The sequence below is a fragment of the Balaenoptera musculus genome, chromosome 9 (genome assembly GCF_009873245.2).
Source record: "Balaenoptera musculus isolate JJ_BM4_2016_0621 chromosome 9, mBalMus1.pri.v3, whole genome shotgun sequence".
Classification (NCBI taxonomy): domain Eukaryota; kingdom Metazoa; phylum Chordata; class Mammalia; order Artiodactyla; family Balaenopteridae; genus Balaenoptera; species Balaenoptera musculus.
In genome coordinates, this window is record NC_045793.1 from 72,748,927 (window position 1) to 72,772,021 (window position 23,095).

The 23,095-nt window shown below is 37.5% G+C and overlaps 1 protein-coding gene across 1 annotated transcript in view; it reads left to right on the plus strand.

The window, feature by feature from the left end:
• Positions 1-23,095, plus strand: part of HDAC9 (histone deacetylase 9) — a 575,085-nt gene that overhangs the window by 209,662 nt on the left and 342,328 nt on the right. The gene's annotated exons all lie outside the window — the stretch shown is intronic.

The following is a 23,095-nucleotide window of genomic DNA, read 5'->3' on the forward strand; positions in this document are numbered from 1 at the left end:
TTGAAAAATATGACCATGACATTTTTCAAAGTTACTGTTCCACTGAACATACTTTTTGAAACATTGACCTAGGACATTAGCTCCTCCCATCCCAGTCTTTAGGTAACCTGTAATTGAAATGAAATGTAACCTACAACAAACCACCTCTCTTAGCTTTCTTGTGGCATGTGGGAAAAAGAAGATTTGGGTCTAAGTCCATTTATCTTAGACCACATTTGGCATTCCTCATTAATCTCTCTTTAAAGAGACTTTGTGGGCCACAAAAAAAACAAATGGAGATCTGGTTAGTATATAATACTTTCTCAGCATGGTGTGGCTAAGTTTGGTTGTTTGCTGATTTTCTGTATAAAAAGGGCACATAAAGCTTCCAGAGCTGACAGTCTGGTATCTTTTGCAAGGAATTTATAAAAGTACCTATTTATACTTTATCTTGAAAAAGGAAGCACATCATTTGGGTACTAGTAAATAATGAATTGTTTTTGTCCTACCATTTTTTGGAGAAAAAAACCCTACTTTATAGTTAGATGTTTGCAGTGAAAGAAAATAGCCATATTCACTAGCTGGTGATAAACACATTTTCAATGTCATATCTTGTCTGCTAATTTGTTTGGCTTTTTAATTTGTTATTGTGGCAAAATATACAAAACATATAAAGTAATTTATTTTTAAATGGTAGCTGAGAATGAAAACTAGATCAACTTAGATATTATTAAAGCCTTGGGACCCATAGGAAACAATAAATTGTGATAAGGGTCATATCTGAGACTTGTTAGAAGGAGAGACAATCAAATCAAACAAAAATATCTTTATTTCTATTTTTCTATTTATTGCAACATTTTCCTAATGTTATTAGAATTCTAAGCTAAATTTATAAAAAACAACAACTTTCTTTGATTATTGTGTACAGAAAATGCCGTTGAATGGGAGAATAGATTAAATTAAGACTTTGAATTATTGAGTAAATATAATACCATTCATATCAAGAAGGCCAATATGTCTTTATAGGATTATGTGATGTATTTGTCGCAACCAAATATTCAATATTAGAAAAGCAAGTGACATAATTTACTTTTAAAGAGAAAAGTAAAAAGTACCACCCCCTCACCCCCATTGGAAGGAGAGAGAAGAAAAAAAAAGGAGAAAGAATAGATGCTTGTAGCCTAGCAGCAGCACACATCAATCCGTTGTCCAGTAGGGGCTGCTCATACAGCAGGAAGGCTGATTCTTCTAGCTACATGTTTCACGACTTCAAGGAGGCTGGGATTTCAAGGCCACTCCAATGTCTGTACTTGAAATAACCTCTTCACATACTCCTGAAGTGACCCAGCCTCTGATAACTACTCGAATAAAACAGTATGTATAAAATTAAAGAATCATTAAATGAGTCATTTGCATGTTGTCATCTGCCTTAAAATGCCATGTTACACACCACATAACTGCATTTCCAAAAAAGAATCAAAGTGTTGTTAAATTGTTTTTAAACACAGATTTAGAGAATGAAATGGGGGTTAGTAAACTAGTAGCCAACTAAAGCAAAACAGGCTGGAATGTTGGTAACCGATTGTGGACACAGGATCCAAGCAAAACATCTTGAATTGCTAGTACCATAATAAATTATAGTTTTCACATTTGTACTTTGCAAGTGAAAACAGCACTAAGTCAAACTTGTGAAATAAAGACCCAACGATGGTATTTTAAATTCACCCGCACCCATGACGACTGGGGAGACCTGAGGCATCATGGAATAAATTGGATAACCGAGGTTGAGTAAAGAAAAGGCCAAGGGACAGACCCTCTGTGGCCAAAATGCAACTGTAGATGGAAGAAAATGGCTGAGGTAGGCAAAGGGTTAATTGTCACATAGAAACTAATGAATGTGATGATTTCTTCTCCTCACAAGAAGACCCAAACCACTTCACCTAACACCCAAGGGGCTGTTATCTCATTTTCTTCAGACTTAATTTTCTCTCTTTAACATAATGAGATAAAAGGCTGAATGGGGTTAGTGTCCCGGGAGTGTTCAGAGGGCAAGAAGTGGTCAAGAACTGGTTTATCTCCAAACTTCATTAGCCTATTAGATAACCGATGCAGGGGACCCCAATTAACGTAAGGAATGAGAGACTTCTAAGGGATGAGGGTCAGTCCTCACAGTAATGGAACTTGGCCTCCTGCTTCAGAAAGGAGATTGGAAAATCCCCTTGGTGGAGAGGTACTCTCCTGTGTGGAGATGATGGGCTGATTTATTTCTCCCTGGTGTCCTGGAGTGTATCTGCCCTGATGACTCCCTTGATCTTGACATCAGTCACTTTGGAGTCAAGATAATGAAAACTGCATTAAAGAGGCCCATCCAGTTTATGCAAATGGAACTTTATCTTCAAAGAGGCCATATCGTTGGAAGAGTTTCTTTGCTATTTAAAAGTATTAATAAAATGTGTTCAATATTTTCTCCGTTCTAGTCCTTGTTTTCACTAATTTACGTAGGCATGGGGGTGAGCTTTTGTTTTTGTTTTTTTTTTAAACCCAAAGCTTTCTTGATGTTTTATCTAAGAAAGTCAAATCGTATTTAGTTTGAAGATTGCTGTATGGAATTAGCAAGGACATAAGTGAGGCATAAGCATTATTCTAAACAAAAGAAGTCACGCACTTTAGTGACTTGGGACTGGGTCTCTTGAGCCAAGGTGACTGGAGGAAATTGAGTTTTGCACTTGAACAAGCGTTCTTAGGGTGAGAGGGCAAAAATGATAGCGCAGTTACACCCGCAGATGTACCTTGGGCTACCACCCTAATTAGAAATGAATCATGTTCTGTCTGTACAGGGACTCTTTGGGGAAGGAACATGAGATAATGTACATGGAGGAAATATTGGAATCATGGGGGAGCTTTGTGTTTCCCTATCTTTTCTGCCATGCCATTTACCAAATAATATCAACATAAATATCAATATTGACAATAGATGAGGATTGTGTTTACCTGACTCAGTCCATGTTTATTCGACGTTTTAGCAGATTGATTTTGAGTGTATGTTTCCCTCGAGATACACAGAAAGAGCCTGTTACACAGCCTAGTGACACTTTCAATAACCAGAGTGGGACTTCGAGAGCAATGGTGAAAGAATGAATAGAGTTTGCTCAATCATCTCTCTGGTGTTTTCAAAATGTTGCCAACATTAGAGATACAAGATTTATTTCTACCTTGATGTCAGGTCCGTGTTCTTTAGTATTCTGAATTTGGAATGAATGGCTTGTTTATGACTGTGTAACAGAAGCTTATCCTCACCTGAACTTTAACAACAACAAAAAAAAAAAAAAAAGGAAAGAAAGAAAAAAGAAAAGCACAACCTTAAGAATTGCACAACCTTAAGAATTGTTCCTTTTCTTGAGAAAAATCACTTATCTAAAGAATAATGTCTCAGTTTTCTCTCGCGTTTGTATTTATTTTCTTGCTAGTATTTCGCATATATTGTACCTGGGTGGTAAAATGTTCCTGTGAATATTTCACAGACAGCTATTTTGCTGAATGCACTCAAACTGTTAACTTTATTTTTGAAAGTTAGAATCTTTAATATCTTTTCTACCAACACTATACTGCTTTAAGAAATATATAGTTAAAATGTGATAGAATGCTTTTGCTTTTAATATCTTTTTTGTCTTTTCAACCAGGTAGTGGTCATTCCCTGGATATGTTTACACAGTATTCCAAAATGATAACTTCTTTCAACCAAACAGACTTTTATGTCAAACTAATCACTGAAATAGATTGGCTGTGAAATTATAATTATCTTAAAGCACCACAAAATATAAAACTGTATTATAGTTGCATACTTATATAACTATATTATAATTACATGTTGTAATTATTACATAGTAGAATAGAACATAGTATATACTATGTGGTTATCTTATAGCTATATAACCACTATGATGATTAACCTGAGGTCATTCTTATTACTACCTGAATGAGGAATTACAGGGCTGTACAATTCCAGGTGGTATTCACAATATTTGACAACCATTTGGCATGGGCAGTGATCAAACTAAACGGATAGGAGCAGTAACAATCTTACATGCTCATTGAACATTATCAGCCTTGGGCAAGAGATATGACTACAAAATATTGATGGAGTTATCATTCTTCCCACAAACAAACAAAAAACAACTTTGCGAGGAGAAATAACAGAAATCAAGAGAGTTCTTTTGCTAATGAAGACACAAATGCAAGGTCTTAGAGTTGGACTAAGAGTAAAAGACTGCCTGAGGTATGCTTTCATTCAAATCCCAAATACTGAACTTGGAATAATATCCTTCTCGAAACGGTCTGGCAGTTTCTCTTCAGCAGCCAGTAAGTCCTGGAGCAGCTTCTCTGAGATTCTGTCAAGTATGTCAAGGCAGTTGTTCATCATGGCAAGGCCTAGCGTATAAGAGATGGGATCATTGGCGTGCCTTTTACATTCAAAAGGCCTATGTGCCTTCCTACTCGTTTGTGTATTTTCCTCCTCTTTTATTTTTTATTCAGAAGGAGCACATAATCTTTGCAGAAAAATTGGCAAAAACAGACAAGTATAAAAACTGGTGAAAAATCACCTATAATCCCACTACCCAGAGGCAAGCACTGTTAACATTTTTTCATGTTTCTCTTTCTCTCTCATTACCTCATTGTTTTGCAAAAATGGGAAATATTTCTTTCTTTGGGTCACATCTAAAGCTTTCGGTAAAAATGTTGTCCCCTTCCAACTCCTTTCAACTGCAATGCCACCTACAGTAAGACTGTTTAAAGTGGCTAATCTTTTAGATGCTGATATTCCTAATGTGTTCAGATGTCTATTATCTGTCCCCTGAGCCACCAGTTTTGCTCAGTCTTCATAGGACCTGTGAGGAAATTCCTCTCAGGGATCTTAGCAATGAGCCAAGGTTCAGAGTTCAAGCGTTCCTTTCTCTGGTTCAAAATGGAAGTAAGCAGATGTTTTTTTGGTATGCCCATCACTGCCAACATTTTCATTTTATGATTGGAGAGCACACAGCGAGTGTGGCCAGTGTTAAAGCCTTGTCTTAAAAAAAAAGAATTTTAATGGTAGTCGTGGAAATGTCTGGTGAACCCTAAACACCTCGTGCGTGAGCCAATGATATCATGAATAATGCTAAAATTAGAGCCACTAGGAAAAGATGCACAAACAAAACTTATGTGATTATTAAATCATTGAAGCGGGAGAGAAACTCATCCATTATCATAAATACAGATTACAGCCCTGGGAACATTTCACTAAATACATCAAAAGTATGTTTTGATCAGAAATTAATATATGCTCAGCAAGTTGATAATGTAAGCCCTGTGCTCCCCCTCTTCCTCTCCAGTGAATGCCTAAATAAACTTTATTTTGCAAGTTGAAAGGACCTTCTAAAATTCCTCATTCTTAATGCTCTAAAATGCCCGGGTTCAGAAAATTAAATTACGCCATTTTTATCTGTTCGAGATCAGCTCTGTTTCCTCCTTCTCTTTGTGTTTACTTTCCTGCAGTAGCTGACATCAAAATGTTTTCTGGAATGCTGGGACTAAATAAGTTATGCTTAACTCAATATCTAATACAAATAGCCCTGGGGAGCTTCAGCGACACAATCATAAAAGCTATAGTTTCTTTTAATAGCTTGCCACACTTTGCCGATATAGTATTTCTCTAATCACCAATCTTTACGTGCCTTCCTGACCTTGCAGCTCTCAGCCCAAACGGCTTCGTGGTATCAAAGGCCTATGTCATTGGAAGAGTGAATGGCTTTCATTTTTCCCCTTGAAACTTCCGGTTCCTAGCATCTGTAAAGAATTACTCCGAGTGGTGTTTTGCTGCCTTGCGGCCACTGCCCTGTCCAATGGAAGTGACTTTTCCCAGAAAGGTCACAGTGGTCAGTAATAGGTGGATATTCAGGGAGGAGGCAACTCTGATTTCTCTGGGTTTGTGTTACAATATTCACTCTTCTTGTGTCACATTAGCTGTTAAAAATCCAAGTCACATTTCATTTGCAAAATATTTCAGCAAGGAAGTCCACTGTGTCACGTAGGAAGGCTGAAAGGATTAGCAACAAGTTTCATAAAGTCATCCTATCTGTTGGGAAAAAAGTAAACTCCCCATTTGCACCTTTGGGGAAGATTACTTTTTGATGGCGCACATGAATTCATCTTCAGAATATGTTATCCTACAGGATCTAAAAAGCACACACAAATGCGTGGTACTGCAGTAATTGAGGAATCGCAAATCTGCAGATTCTGTCCTGTAACTCTGTCAAGTGGGGCAACCATTGAGACGCAGGACTTCTGATTCGTGCCTTATTTTAAAACTGAATTCCTCAACACCATTATGTTTTAAGTCTTCTGTGTAGTCGGTAGTGGGGGACTTCATGAATGTATTTCTAGACTACCGGCTTACACTGAAGTCTGGGAAACGGAAAACATTTCCAAAAGTTCCAATAATTGAGTTGTTCTCAAATAATTTACTACCTTCTCTGTGCATGAGAATCTTAAAAGAGAGAGAAATGGGGTGAGGGGGGACAGAAATAATATAGAATACTAGTAAGGGCTGTGAAGCAATTTGATATGTTTCCACTGAGGGATTTTTTGTTGTTAGTTTTTTTTTCTTTTTTAATGAGAGCTTCTTATTTATTTTTTTAATTTTTAAAAAATTTTTGGCTGCATCATGTGGCATGTGGGGTCTTAGTTCCCCAACCAGAGATCAAACCCGTGCCCCCTGCATTGGAAGCAGGGAGTCTTAACTACTGGACGCCAGGGAAGTCACCAATGAGGGATTCCTAACACAAGTAAGAAATGTGTATTTAAAACAATCAGTGTAGAAGAACATGATTACAAAGTACTGATTACAAATTCAGAAGTACTTGTATGGCATGCAATTTCATCTATCAGTCTATTTATTTATACAAAATCTGTACACGCTTTTACTACTGTAATGAATATCTGCTCACCCCTGGGAATGTCCACGATCTATAATTTTATCTAAATTTCTTGATTTGTTTCCCTAAATGGTTCTTAGAATATCATTTTATAGATAGTCTCCCATTGATTTCCAGTTTATGCTAATTTATTTTATATTTTATATATATTAATATTACTGAGGATTAAAACTAGAAAAAAAGAACTCCTATAATTCCATGAAGTCCTTTACTATTTGGTTGCGTTTTCTTTAAAGTCTTTATTTTTTTCTTATTTTATATATAAAATACATAGAATCCTTACAAAATTGAATTCATAGTAAATGTACAATCTTATAAAGTGGGTTTTTTTCTGTATCCACTTTATTTAGCATTGTTTCATGTTACTAAATATTCTTTAAAACCATGTTTTTCTGGAATAGCCAGAATACCTATTTAAAAAAATAAGTCTCACAGATGATGGTGATAGAGTAACAGGCCAGCTTGTCCTGGCATTGGAAGCTACAAGAAGAAGAAAAAGTGTCTCCTTTATGAAGAAGTACCAATTTTGAACGTTTTGAGGTCTTAGAGCAATTAGGGAATTTGGATGTTTCCTTTACTTGCTCAGCCATGTGTGTATGTTAGAGAGAGAGAGACAGATGACAGACAGGAGACAGAGAGAAACAGAGAGAGAGAGTATTTTTGAAGTCTTTGAATTTATGTGAAACACACGGAGTCTTATGAATGAACTGCCTTGTCCTTACTATCTTAACTTGACACTCTCTGAAACCTCTCCGCATCCCCTGTAGCCTTTGGCATAAAGATTGGTGACTGTGGGATTGTCTTTCTAGAATTTAGTTTCCTGAAATTAACTGAGATAGCTAATGTATTTATCAAGATGATGAGTGAGGTCGTCTCTTAGCTCTGTGAGGTAGGAACAATTTTCAAGCACTCTAAGCCTTAGTTGGATTTATATTTACGTTTTTGGCGGAACAGTATTGAGTTGGTTACATTTTGCTCTGTAACAAACTAGCTTAAAACACAGTGCCTTAAAACAGTTAACACGGATTATTTCTCATAAATCTGCTGATCAGCTGGTGGTTCTTCTGTTCTAAGCCAGCTCAGCTAGGGTGGAATTGTCTAGGATGGCCTCCCTCGCTGTCCCTCTGGGAAAACAGCCATGGCTGGGAATGCTGGGGTCTCTCTCCTCATGGTCTCTTATCTTCTGGGGGGCTGCTCATACAGTGTGGCACAAGGGTTCTCAGCACCCAGAAGCGGCATGCCCCAGTGGGCAAGCACTTTACAAGTGTGTGCTTCTATCACACTTGCTTTTTATTATCTCATTGGTCAGAGCGCATCGCATGGCCAAGCTCAGAGTCACCATGGGAGGGGGCTATTTCACGGCATGTATATAGAAAGGGTGATTCACTGCGGCCCTTACTGCTACGTTATACCAGCACCGTCTCCTTAATTTCTGAAATCCATTTCAATTAGACAAATACAGGACCTAATTTTAAATTGTTAATAATTGTTTCATTTATGTTTCTGCAAAATTCACATGAGGGTCAATACACCTGAATATATAGAAACTTGTTTTTGAAAAGAAACATGGCATAGTGTTTTTTTTCTCTTCAAGCAAAACCAAAACAAAACAAAAATCCCAACCCTGTGAGAGAATTAGACTTTCTCTCAGCTTTGCCCTATCATTCTAGTCATTTGAGCCACTTAGGAGAATAATGAATGCATGTGTTTTAACACAACTGTGATCTGGCATAGCAGAAAGACATTTTAAAATCTCTTAAATAAACAGAAATTACCCTGTTATGCCATGTGTTTAAAAAAATACAACTTACTGTACACTACTACTATGAAACTCCACTGATTACATGTAGTTTTAGATGAAGGCAGTTTCTTAAGGATAAATGATTTTATTAGCAGCTCTTAAATATATTATATATATATATATATGTTTTTCCTAACAGAAAATGCTATGCTGTTTCAAAGTTGTAATTTTTCCCTTATTAGAATCAATTACAAATAGTCTTCTCATCTTGGGAAGACAGAACCCTGGGTAATTTGTAGATAAAGGCATCTCTCAATAACATGCCTAGTTCATATATGAAATCGGTAGGGAACATCCATTAGATGTCCGGAGACATTCTAGATTCCCACAGATCTGTGATATCCTGTCAATACGACTTCCCTACACCCATATGGAGAGGAGGAGCATGTGTCCTGGGGACAGACTTGGGTTAAATTTCTGGCTCTGTTAATTACTGTTGTAACCTTGAGCAAAATCCTCTAATTTTCTGTGTTTCCACAGGGCTGATGTGGAGTTAAATAGGCGGCAACTCAAAGGGTTTGTAGAAATTCTCAGTGTTAGTTGCCTTTCCTCCTCCTTTTTTCACTCTTTCTTTTTACTATTTATTGACTTCATCTACTGAAAGCAGTTGAAAACTTCCTGATAAGTTGCACGTCAGGCTTTTTGGGAGCAAAGAAGGAGACCGGGAGGGTGACTCTGGGTTAGTCTGAACGTTCCTGGCCTGAGTCAAGGGACGGGCTGTTGGCGCCAGTGCCAGACCCATCTTTCCATGGCTGTTTCCTCCTCCTTCCAATTTTCCTGTGTCTGCTTTTTCAGAGACTGCTGAATTTTGTTGCATACTGATAACCAGCTTGCTCTGCCTGCCCCTAGTGCTATTATTACTTCAAGGAAAAGGCACTCTGGGGCTATAATGAGAACTTAAAACACATCAGCAAAAGCCTTAAGGGAGTTTATGGATACACCGGTGCTTGCAGCACCTCCAGAAAGTGGACGGGGTGAACAGGATGAGAGCCGGCGACAGTCTGGGATGCCGCCTATAAGGCCTTACCGTTTCTGTGACTTAAATTTGTGTTTTCGCTAAACGTTAGCTGGCTTAATTTGTCAGTGCGTCGGAATCAAAAACACTTCAGGACAACCATAATGCTACCCTGAGAGAACCCAGGGACAAGCTAATTAGGAATAAAGAGGTGAGATGGAGAAGAGTGTGTATCTGGGTAACTTCACAAGGTGAAATCCCCACATGGGCGGTGGCAGCTCGGAAATCTGCATAGTAACAAACCTGTCACAAATCAAGGACAACTTGATGGAACAATTAGAATTAACATTTCACTCTGACATTTATCAAAAATCGCTGCCCACATTTTACTCTTTGCAACAAAAAACTGTGGTTTTGTCCTAACATTTAGTAAGCTGTTGCCTAACTTTAAACATCCATTTGTAAGATAGGCACTGCCTGCTATAAGAGTAAAGTTACATCTTTTGAAATCGTTACCTCCCATTTGAATACTACACTTATTCCACTTGAATGACAATTACATATTTTGAAATATATACATACTGTCTGAATCCTACACTTATTCCATTTGAATCACAAATGCTTTAAGAATTCAAGAAAATATTATTTTACGGTAGATAACATCTGTTTCAATGACCTCTTCTTCAAAACCTTTTTCATTTTATTTTTTCCTAAAACTCTCTAAATTGAATGAAAGAAAACCAGATACTCTGACTATATTGTATATTTTTTCTTAGTTAAAAAACCACAATTCTGATTTTCTAATGTTCATTCACTATAAAACAATAGATGTTTTATTTCTGAACAGAAGCTCAGAGGACACCAACAAATTGTGATATTTGTAAGGTATTTTGATATTTTGTAAGCTGTAATGTAATTATATCCCTGACTTCCTGTTTTCATCACATTGTAAGAGATATTCATATATTAGGATGCACAAATAATTAATTTTGAAATTAAATAAAATACATCAAAAGTTACAATGAGGGTAAAAGGCCATTGTTAGATGTCCAACTGTGCAAATTAATAAGAGATCTTTAAGAAGATAAAGACATGGTAGAACAAATCTATGTTGGCATTGCTTTGTCTTAAGTTCTTGCCCACTTTTCTACACAGAGGCACACACTGGTATATTCCCAATTCCATCTTTTTAATATCATCCAATTTTTCAAGACCTAATGAGCTAAGGCATAAAATACTATAGCATATTTACAAAAGATTCCAGAGTGTAAGCGTTGGAGAGAAAACATTGCAATGAGATTAGCAGACGGGTCTGAACATGAAAGGCGGGAAGACTGTGACGTCGACCCCCCAGACCTCCCCCTCCCCTCTGGCAGTTATATTCCTACTTCTTCCTCCAGACAGAACAATCCAGATGTGATCTGGAGTTGCTCCTCCACTGTTTCCCCTTTCTCCACAACACAGGCACACATTCAGTCCATTACTAATTTTAGCCACTTCCTTTGCATATACCCCGGCCACACCCTGACCTTGTCCTGCCTTGACTAATGTGGCAACCCTGCCACTCCTGGGCTGGGGCAGGAGGGCAGCCGGAGAGAAACAATATCAAAAACAGCCCTTTAAAACAAGAAGCATACCCTGCTTCCACGCATATAGCATCCGTTACATCCTCTCGAGAGCCCAGGAGTGTCCTTGCCGTCATTAGGACCCAGTGGCACCTGCGAGCTCTTCCTGGCCTGCCTGCAAGCACAGCCTTAGCAAGATCTAACTTGCCACACACGGAAAAAAGGGAGTCTTAGGAGCGCCAAGGCAAAGCTCTTAAGCTGCCCCTACTTTTGCTTATACTCTTCTTCCTCCATGACTTGTTGACTTTGGAAGATTTGGGACTTTCCTTGTTTAAAAATACTAGGAATATTGTGGGGTCCCCTTACCTTTTGTGACTTTAAAGAGTTGGCATTTTTCCATGTACTACCTAAAGCCTTATTGCAATCCATTTCTTCGTCCAGAATTTTAAGAAGGGATTCTAACTACTTAACTGCATTTGTAGGTCCAGATTCTCCTTGAATGGTTGACACATTCTCAATGACAGCCACATCCTTGGGTGACAGTTGGATATTCACAAATGACATTCTCCTCCGCTTCAACCATGATTTTCTATTCCTTTTAGGTACTTCAAAAGTAAGACAAAAATAGAATTTGGAACAAGTAGAAAGTCAAGAGTTTGCCTGAAATCTAAACACATCAGTGATTTCAATACCTGATGAAACACTCTAAACCTGACTTTATATATCTCAGCAGTAGGAGGGGTATTCGCTTGCATATACACAGATTAGATAATAATTTTTTAACAGTCTATATAGCCTACCTATGACTAGCAGTTAATTACTAAACTACAGTATAATAAATTAAGATAGAGGGATAAAGAGGAGCAAAAGATCAATTTCCATTGGTTAAAAGGCTTTCAATATTTTATAGACAATGGAATACTTTTTTTTCTTTTTGGATTTTTAGAATTTTACTTATTTTTTTTATACAGCAGGTTCTTATTGGAATACATTTTAATTACTATGAAGAAATGGACAGATCTGTGCTATCCAATAGAAATGTAATGGAAGCCACATATGTGATTTTATATTGTCTAGTAGTCACATTAAAAAATAAAAAGCAGGTAAAATTATTTTAAATAATGTATTTTTACTTTACTCAATATATTTTACCCAATACATCTAATATATTGTGAGGTTTCATGATAGAATAACCTGGTGAGATCCTGTGTTTAAGGACATTAAATCAATATTTACTACCTATTTATCTATCTACCTACGTATCTATTTATTTATTTAACTACAGGAATCCAGGTCCTTTAACATGCTAATTGGTGTTTTGGATCCATAAGCATGGGGTAGAACAGGGTTTCCCAACCTAGGCACTACTGACATTCCAAAATGTCAGCCCAGTAATTCTTTGTTGTGGTGGGCTCTCCTACACATTATAGTATTCAGCAGCATCTCTCACTTCTACCTACTCGATGCCAGTAGCACCTCTTCCCTATCGCCTCACCAGCTGGGACAACAAAAATATTCCTACACATTGTTAAATGTTCTTTGGGTTGCAAAATTCACTACCCCATTGAGAACAACTGGAGTGTGTGGAGTATGATTCCTCTCATTTGCTCACATCTGCTTATCTAAATAGGTCTGCATCTTGTATTCCAATGATTAACTGAACTTATATATCCATGCTTATTAATTGAATTGAATTAATTTAAAGCATTTTATACCTCTAGGCATTAGAATGTATTTCACTGGAGCAAAACATGAACCTACACTTAGTAGCTAAGTTAATCCTGTAGTTGAAAGGAATAATCTCATTGATGTCTGGGCAGTCTTGTGTCCTTGAAGACCTAGACCCTAATCCATCTGTTTGAAACCTTTCCCCAGTCTTTCCCATGTGATTGGAAAACATCCTATCCCTCTTGCCTCCGTGCCAACCAGGTCTTTTGTTCACATATGGTGAAAGATCTAGCTCTCCTGCAAGTTTTCCTTTTTTGCTTTCCTCTCCCTGAACTGTAATAAATTTCCAAATTGCTGCAGAAAACCTAAACATTGCATTTGTATAGTTAAGTTTCCATATGCATGCTGACTGCATGTTAGACTCATTTCTTTCCTCCAAAATTGTAAGCTCCTTGAGGTTAAGGACTTCGCCAATTTTTAATATCCACCATGGATTAAGGAAACTTGTTAATAATACAATATCTGTTTGGTGGGTGAATAAAAATTGAATCATTTATATGCTGGACACTGGGCTGGGTGATGGCCAAAAGTGATGAATACACAAGTCCTACCTACAGTTGCAAAACTCACAGTCTAGCACAATGGTTCTCAATCTGGGGGGGATTTTGTATCCAGGGTACCTTGACAATGTCTTCAGACATTTTGCATTCTCACAACAGCGGGGAGGTTGCTACTGACATCTAGCTGGTAGAGGTGAAGGATGTTGCCAAACATCCTTCAATACACAGGACAGAGGCCCACAACAAAGAATTATCTGGCCCCAAATGTCAATAGTGCTGAGGTTGAGAAACCCAGAAAAGAGGAGGGCAAGTCACCAACAGTTTAAATTAAAATCAATACATGCCATGATACAGTTAGGTATGGGGTGCCATAAGAGCTTAGAAAAGGGAAATAATTCAGAGTGCATGACTGAGAGGGAGAAAAGTCTCCCTAGAGGAGATAAGCAAAGGTTGGATGTGCAGGTTTGAAACCAGCAACATATGAGAATGAAGGATGAGGCGTTGGTTACCCCCAGGAAGAAAGTATAGAGATAAAGCCAAGAGGTAGGGATGGAGCTCCAGGGAAGCAAACTTTCACAGGCAAGGCCAGGAAGAGGAACGTGCAAAGGGGGTGATGGTGAGGAACTAGAAGGGCGGAAAGCAGGAAGATGGTTTCTTTCCAAGGGAAATAGAAGCCAGATAGAAGATGGTTTCGAGAAGGGAATCATCGCTAACAATGTCAAGTACCTCAGAGAGGCTGAGTGAGATAAACCAGAAAAGTCTCTTTAACATTGGTAAAGAGTCATTGGTAACTTTAATGAGAGAAATCTCAAGGGAAGGAGGTAGAAGATAGATTGTCTTAGGCGGAGACATGAGTGGGAGGAGAGAAAAAGTATGGATTTGTATTCAGGAAGCATGTTTATGATAATTTATAGAAAAGAAAAATTGAAAACAATCTAACAGTCTAATAAAGAAGGCATTTAAATGGTTACAAATATAATGCAATAATATACAACCACTAACAGACATGTTTGTGAGTATTTAAGACTATGGAAAAATGGTCACAAAAGTGAAAAAAAAAACCAAGATGTGAACCTTTGTGCAGTATGATGCCCATTTTTTTTTACAGGTAGTGAAAAATAAAACGAAAGAAACAAAACCACAATATTAGCAGTTGTCATCCCTGGGTGGTGTATATTATGGGTAATTATTATTTTCTTTGAAAATCTTTATTCTCCGAATATTCTAAAATGAGTGTGTATTACCTTTAAAATCAGAGGGAAGACATGTTTTAAGAAGCTTGGCTGAGAAAGAAGAGAAAGTTTTGCAGTAACTTGAAGAGAATACAGGGAGGGTTAAGGAGTGTGTGTGTGTGCGTGCGTGTGTGTCTGTGTTTGAGTTGGAAGCGATGAGAGCATTTTTGTCTGTTGAGGGGAGAGGAGAGAGCCCGTGCACCTTGAGAGGTTGTAGATACAGGAGCATGGATGATTGATGGAGCACGTCCCTGAGGGAGCGGGAGGGGATGGAATCCAGATCACAGGTGGTGGGATTAGTCTTGGCTAAGAGGAGAGACATCACTTCAACTGAAAAATGAGGAAGAGAGGTAAGGATGGATGTGGGTGCTGATAAGAATGTAGAGGAGGGGGCAGGAAGTTGAGGGAGTTGCTGTCTGTTGGCCTCTATTTCCTTTGTGAAGTAGAAGGTGAGGTCATTTGCTGAGCGGGGTCAAGGGTTTATGGAGAATGATGGGCATTTGGAAGGGCTGCTAAGGGGAACGAGGGAGGCAGGGGACTTGGGACACACAGACAGATTGTCCAGCTAACTTGAAAGACCAGCTGAGGCTGAAGACTGAGTTTTGAACGAAGGGCACCTACTTCTGTAACCATGTGGCTTTCTCTAGCAGCACTCTGTAACATTAACCTAAAAATTAAGAAAGTAAACAGTGAGACTGATCAGAAGGGTGTAGATTTAGGGGGAGGCCCTGCAGAAACACCATTATTTCGAGTGCTTGGCGTGATAAACAATGGAATTTACGCTGGAAATAAAGAGACAGAAATCAAGCCAGAAGAGAGCTGAAGGGAATGGAGGTCGCAGTGAAGCCTACAAACGGAAGGAAGGGGAGACAGGGAGGGAGAGAATTTGAATAATGGGAGGTTGGGCTAAGCATGGGGTATTGGGAGGTAAGATTCTAGGGATGAAGGATTACTACGTGGAGGTGAGAGTGGAGGTCAGCTGGTATCTCCATGGACTCTCCCTGCTAGGATGCTCGCTGGACAGTGAAAACACAACTTCTGGTCATGTGTAAAAACGCAGAAACGCTTATACAATCACACAAAAATTTCATGTAGATGAAAATACTCGCTCCCTCCCTCTCTCTCTCTCTCCCTCTGTCAATCTCTCTACACACACACACAAACACACAGACACACAGACACACACACGTATGCATGTAATTTGAAATATTATTAAGAAAATAGCATAGATGTTAAAACAGACTGCACACCAAGCAAAAAGAACACTGGATCTTGTTTCAGTTCCATATACTTAATTGCTCTATATCTTGAACAAGTCACGTTCACATTAGAAAACAATTATCTCATTGGTAAAATGGGTTAAATTAAATCGATTTAACAAGTTTTCTTTAAAGAACTAGATCAAAAGTTTAAAATAGACCTCAGTTTTGGAATTTCCAAATACTATAGTTTAATTTAGTGTATATTTCTTGAGCACTACAATATGTGATTGGAGAATCTAACAGAGAACAAAACAGATGGACTCCTCTCCCTCACAGGTTTAGAAGCAAATGGGGGAGTTTAATAGATATTGTACAAATAATAGGACACCTTCCTTGTCCTGTGATTCTGTTCCCTACCACATCCCAAGACTTATGTTGGGGTTCTGCCAGGGCCCTCCTAGACACAGATATGTCTCCTGAGATACATCAGGGATAAAGGATTTTGAATATTTGTGATCACAATTTGTTAATGTTTCCTCCTATATTACTTTTATATCTATTTGATTATTTGAAATCTTGAATGCAAGTTTATAATCTCACTTCCAAACTGCTATTTTCACATGCCTATACACACAGGCACATGCACAAATGTATACAAACACATGCATATAAACATGCATATGCATACACACATACATATACACACATACATATTCTGGGAGGAAACACTTCAGTATAATCAAAGCCTAAAAGATTTTAAATATTCAGAATATTAGCCTATCAGTAGTCAGTATATTAGACATAGCGTCTAAATACATCTGTCCATCTAATAGATGACTAGCTTCATACCTAGGAGTTGAAAGTACATCAAATGCTCTTTGATGAGCTAAGAAAAGTGAAAAATTATAAGGCATGCCTCTAACAAAACCACTGAGTTTAATTAGCAACACAGAGCACACAGAATAGAGAGAAAAGTCCATGTAGCACATTTTATTGCTTAACTATTCAGTGGTAAAGTTAGCCAGTTATACATATGTATGTACATGTGTTTATTTATTCACATAAATACATATGAGTTTAAAACTAATGCTTGTAAATAACATACATTTCAAATTGGTATACAAATTGGGCTTTCTAATGTTAACAATTTTATTTACTTGTAATTCGATTACTCTCTGCAGGTATGGTAATAATTGTTAACATGTTCTGAGTACCCAGAAAGTGCCAAGCACTGTGCTAAATATTTTTAGTGGATCATCTCATTTAACTGTGACAAAAATCTCTATGAGGTAGATACTATTATTATTATTATTATTTTTTTTTTTGATACTATTATTATTCAAAATTTACAAATTGAAAAAATGGGACAATTGAGGTTTCAAAAAGTTAAGTAATTTACCTAACATTGTACATCTGGTGAGTGATAAACCCAAAGCAGTCTGATTTCAGAGCCCATGCTCTTCATCATTGCTCCCTATCTCCCCCACGTAATCATCTTCCCAATTCATCAAATTTTGTGGATTCTGTCTTCTTCTAAATATTTCATGGGTCCATTTTCCTCTCTTCAACCCACTGCTGCAATCCTGGCTCTGACCACGTTCAAAAAGATTACTGCCTATCTCTGGTAGTCTGACTCCTTGGGTTCACCTGTAACCCATGAGTCTGGCCAGTGGTTACAAATTAGGTCACATTAGCATCAAGTACCCACCTTCTGCTATCACGATAGTCCCTAGCACCGTCATTCTGGAAAAAGAGCCTGACTCACTGCCTCTCAAGTACTTCTGGGTATTCCTTGAGGGAGTCTCGCATGTGTTCAGGAATGAGTCTTTGCTCACGTGAGAACCACCAACACCTGCCATGATCTGCCATGTCTACACCCACCACCCACACTTCGGTTGCTGCCTCCCAGGTCCTCAAAGCCTTACAGTCCTCAGCGTGCAAAATGGCTCTTCATTGCCTTTAGCCCCTCGATTATATCTTCAGCCAGAAATGAGGACAATGGCCTCCTTCAAATTCTATGTCCCATTTTGCCGCAGGAGGCACAAAAGAACAGCATTTGTGACCTAAATCTCACAGGGAAACAGCTCATTCAATCTCTACCTGAAAGCCTGGCCTCCTGGAGCTCAAGTAACCACTCACGAGGGCCAAAGAGCAGACTGGTTTGCTTCTCTCTATTCCTCATCTTTTCCCATCTCTTCTCTCAGATCTCACCAGAATTCCTCCTTTTACCTTCACCAAACAAACCCAAAGCAAATTCATATCAACCAGTGCAAAGGTCCAATGGATACAGGGGACAATGGGCAGGTGAAGGCTATGCGGTTTACCCACTGACCCACTGGTCATGGCTCATCAGCTCTGCCAACGGCCAGTCTTTGAATCCCCTAAGTCCTCCTTCCATGCAAATAAAACCATGCTCTTCCACTGATTAAAACGTACCAATGAGTGCTCATTGTCTTCAGAATGAAGTTAAAATTCCTAAAAATGGTTAACAAGGTTTTTCATTAACCAGACACGTTCAGTTTTCTTCTCCTCCCTCATCTGTTGCAACCTCCTCCAACAACCTTACTTCAAACCCCATGTTCTAGAGAAGGACTGGACTATGGCAGCTGGAATCATTGTAGGACAGGCTAATAGCAGTCCATGGAGCTATTGTAGAATGCCATATTTACCAATTCTGCAAATTTACAATAATGCTTCTTTTTTTGGCAATTTAAAAATAACTACTGTTTACTAAAAGCATGATTTTAAATCTCTCTTGGGTATAACTCATAACAAATTTACCATCTAATAGTGATAAGAACTCTTTCAGCCTTGTGAACAAATATTATTATTATTTACTTTTTGGCTGAAGAATCAAGCCAAAAAGTAAAGAATCAAGCAGATGAAGAATAACACTGGTAAACACTGGGTATTGCAGGTTCATTGACATAAATCAAATATAATAACTTTGGTGATAATTGAATATAACTGCTTTTAATATCTCATTCATATTTATTGCATATTCTCAGGTTTGTATTATAAACATAATTTTTCAATAGCAATTTGTAATATTCTGAATGTATAATATGTGCATAAATGTGAATAATCATAACATTATTTAAATTTTTCAGAGAGATAAAATAACTTTTAAATTGAAGAGTTTATTCATGTAAGCCAGGAATTTATATTGGTGAATGTACTTTGTCTCTGCTCATTCTATTTAGAACTGATTCCATTATACTAAAGCCAAATTACCAGACAAGATTTTAAACTAAATTGTTAAGCATTGTCTAATATTATATCATCCATTTGTTCTTTGTAGGCATTTTAAGGTTTTTTGCTAATACTTATAGCTGTATCCTCTTTTGAATTTTAAAAAGAAATCTATTGGTCTATATTCATAGAAGTAGGAATGGATAAATGCTGATCAATTAACATTTTAAATGAGTTAAGTGTAACAAATGGGACAATCTCAGGGAATACAGAATCACTGAAGATCTAGAGTAAAAAGAAAACTGGGAAAACTTTTTGGAATTGAGAAGTATTATCATTTTGCTTTTAAATTGTATGAAAATAGTCATTTCTGATATAAACAAAAAAATTCTTACAACAGGCAATAAGATGATTGTACCTGCTTAAGTACTCATTTGTTATCTCAAGCTGCAAACAGGAAGGCCTTCTTAGATACCATTAGAATGTTATTAACAAACATTGCCCTACTTATTAGTTTCACATTACAAGGTTAAGGAATTAATTCCAAATGATGTCTGATATTGTGGATATGCTCTGGTGAAACTGACCAAACCATTATAACTACAGCTAAGATCACCTAGTGTTCAATATATGTCAGGCACCATTATGAAATTTGTACATTTACTCTGAATCCCATGCTCTTTTTATGAACTTTAGTTTGCTAAAGAAGGTGCTTGAAAATTAAGTTATCTACCCTAAATAAAATACAGGTTATTCTTCTGCTGGAATGATCATTCCAAAATACAAAGCTGTTCTTATCAACCAGCTCCACTAAATGCCCAATCCCCAGGCCCAAATCCTTGGGAGCTTAAAACTATTCATTGACTTGCCATTGCTCTTAGGATTAACATTCAGCCTCTTTAGATAGAACGCCTCCTTCAGTCTCAGCGGCCTCCTCTCATTATGAATAGCCACGCTGACCTGCACCTGTTCCATGGTACTTACCAGGTACCCTACTGCCAGGGCCACTCTGAACATGCTGTTCCCTACATATGGAACATTCTTCTTCCTCTCTTTGTCAACTTAAATCCTTCTCATCCTTCATCCTTTGGCTCAAATATCCCTTCCTTGGAGAAGCTTTTCTTGACTCTCTTAAATTAGGACTCTATACCACCCTTTCGCAGCCCTTACCTTGGTTGCTCTTTTATATCTCTTTGTGCAGAACTTTGATGACTATTTGTCTCCCTCACTAGACTGTAAACTCCACAGGGGAGTGACTGTTATCTGTTTTGTTCACCATTGTTTCTTCTAGTATCTAGACACAGTGCCTAACATCTAGTAGACTCTTAGTACAGTGAATGAATGAACAAATTAATTAAATTCCACCAAAGTCAAGAAATGATTACAGAGTTGTTTTAAATTCCGGTGCCTTTTTTGTGATATTTATTTTTAGGTTTGAGCAAATATTTACAAAGGCATTCCTTTCAAAAATTAAACATCAAATTTGGAGGTGTGCTATGTTTTATTCATCTTAGCAAATTTACCCTAGGATTATTGTTAAAGGTCTGGTTGTGGAGGAAACAGCAATTTTCAGCTCTAAACCTACAATGACAAGTGTTTATTCTATTTAAGATGCTTTTTTACATGCTACAGGTTGAGCTGTGTGCTTCCTTAAACGCTTGTCTATTTTAAGCAGAAAACTTTCTGCTTTAAGAGGATGCATGTGGTAAAATACCAAAAGGAATACAGGTTAAACAGTATTCTTTCTCCTTCTCTTTTTGTTAGCCAAATATTTTAGCAGGGAGCTACCAGTAATTGGCTCTAGTTCAGTGACTTGAGACTTGGAATATCTTGCCTTTGACCCATGCATGCTTTGGGAGAAAGAGTGAAATGGACATAACGTTACACATATTCTGGAATTTGACATTTTTGGTAATTTTCACACAAACAATTGGATCTGGAGACGAGTGGTGAAATATGGTGATTCCCTTAATGTTGAGTTCAATAAGATACTTCCTCAGGCTGAGAGATGAGGGTATAAAACTTTAAAGCCTGATTCTGCAAGAGTTCTGATCCTACTCACTTGACCAAACTCGTGATATGTTTGAACCCAAGGGTTTCCAAAAAATCCATTCACAACATATTGTTAAAACTGGCTTATTAACAGAGACACCCAGAAGTTGTAGTTAGTGGGATATTATTTTGGCACTTACTGCATTTTTTTTCTTAGAGCTGTGATTCACAACATTTTTTTAAAAAATTAAGGACCTTTCTGATGAAAGCTATGACTGTGTCCCCAGAAAATTCACACATGCACATACTCATACAATTTTGCACACAATTTCAGGGGTTTATTTCCACTAGAATTCTTCCAGAGATCTTAGACTGAGAACACCTATCCAACACAAATCCATCTGTTTCATGTGTCTTAAGTAGCAATGATTTATATTGCTTGTCATCTCTCTGAGCTGTTTTATATCTGGACTCTAATAATCAAAAGGGAAGAAGAAAGGAAATGCTCAAGAGATTCATCATGGTCAAAAGAAACCTCTTTCTCCCTTTTCTTTATCTTCAGGCTATTATTTCTAGACCAGAGCTCTATTGTTCATGCTGTACTGTTCACTGGCTACCAACCAGACAGAGGATACTAGTCTAGGCCATTGCACAATTTCATCTTCCTCTGGGCTGTTATGTAATGAAAATAATTTCAACCCACTCTCTTGAACATTTTTTTTCCTACAGGCAATTGTAAAAATGTAGAAGCTGAAAAGCAAATGAAAGAACAAAAATGTAACTTGTTTTCTTTACTTTTTATTGTGAAATAAATTACTCATTATGGACTTGTTACTTATTTAATTTCAAAATTCAAATGTGCTTTCTTTTGTTTTCTGTAGTGGAGTAAAATCCCCATTGGTTTAAAATGGTCATTTTCCAAGATTGCTCCAAAGTGGCTGGGTCTTAAACATTTCTAAAGCAACCAGCCTTTCACAGATATAAATGCATATATAGTGCATTTATATCTGTGAAAATAGATATAATGCATATATAAATGCAGATACAGTGCAACTGGATTAGTAATTTATTTTCTCCTGGAACTCATATCTGAGGATATCTATAAGTGAATCTGAAGCAATATATATACTCTGTACATAGGTAGTAAGTTTTACCAACATTCTGCCCAGCTGAGGAACGATGTTAATAGGTTCAGCTTCACAGCAGGTCAATAGCAGTATTAGAATAAACCTTTAAGCCTCAATCCAGAATCACAGGTTAACTACACACCACACACATTCCCACTGTGCATATATATAAACACTGGTTACACCTGAAATCAGTTCCCTGTTTCTGCTGCTGATGCTTTAGCTGAAAGCTTTGTAGTATTTGGATACCCACAGCACTGCCTTGTGACTCATATTATTGTTTATTGATTCCTCATGATTTGAAAATGAGGGTATTATTTAATATACAAAATTGTACCCTTCCTTTGTGCTTTTTTGTATAATTGTTTGGTGGCATGAAAAAATATGCTAGACCAAGATTCTTGTTTGGAATGAGAAGAACCTAAGAAGAAGGGAGTGGGACTGACCTGACCTCACTGGAAATAACCAGTCAGTACATGAGAGCAATAAGTCAGCTACCTTGAGCCTGACCTCTGCTACAAGGGGCCACCACTTGGCACTGGAAGGAAGGTTGGTAGAGAAATAGTGAGCAGTAACCTCACTATTAATCCAGCTATTAATCCACCTTCTCCTGCATTGTGTGCCACTCTTGCATACTAGAATTCAGAAATACTGCCCATTGCTAGGGGAGAGGGGGCATAATGAAAGTCTTACATGTTTGTTAAAGGCACCCTCTATCTTATCAAATTTTTACTTAAGAAAGGAGCCCTCTACCTTTCAACTCTTATGCATAGGTCTAAACTTTTTTTTATCACAAGCAATAAAAAATATTTTAGCATGTACTTATACACATAATCATTATATAGATATAC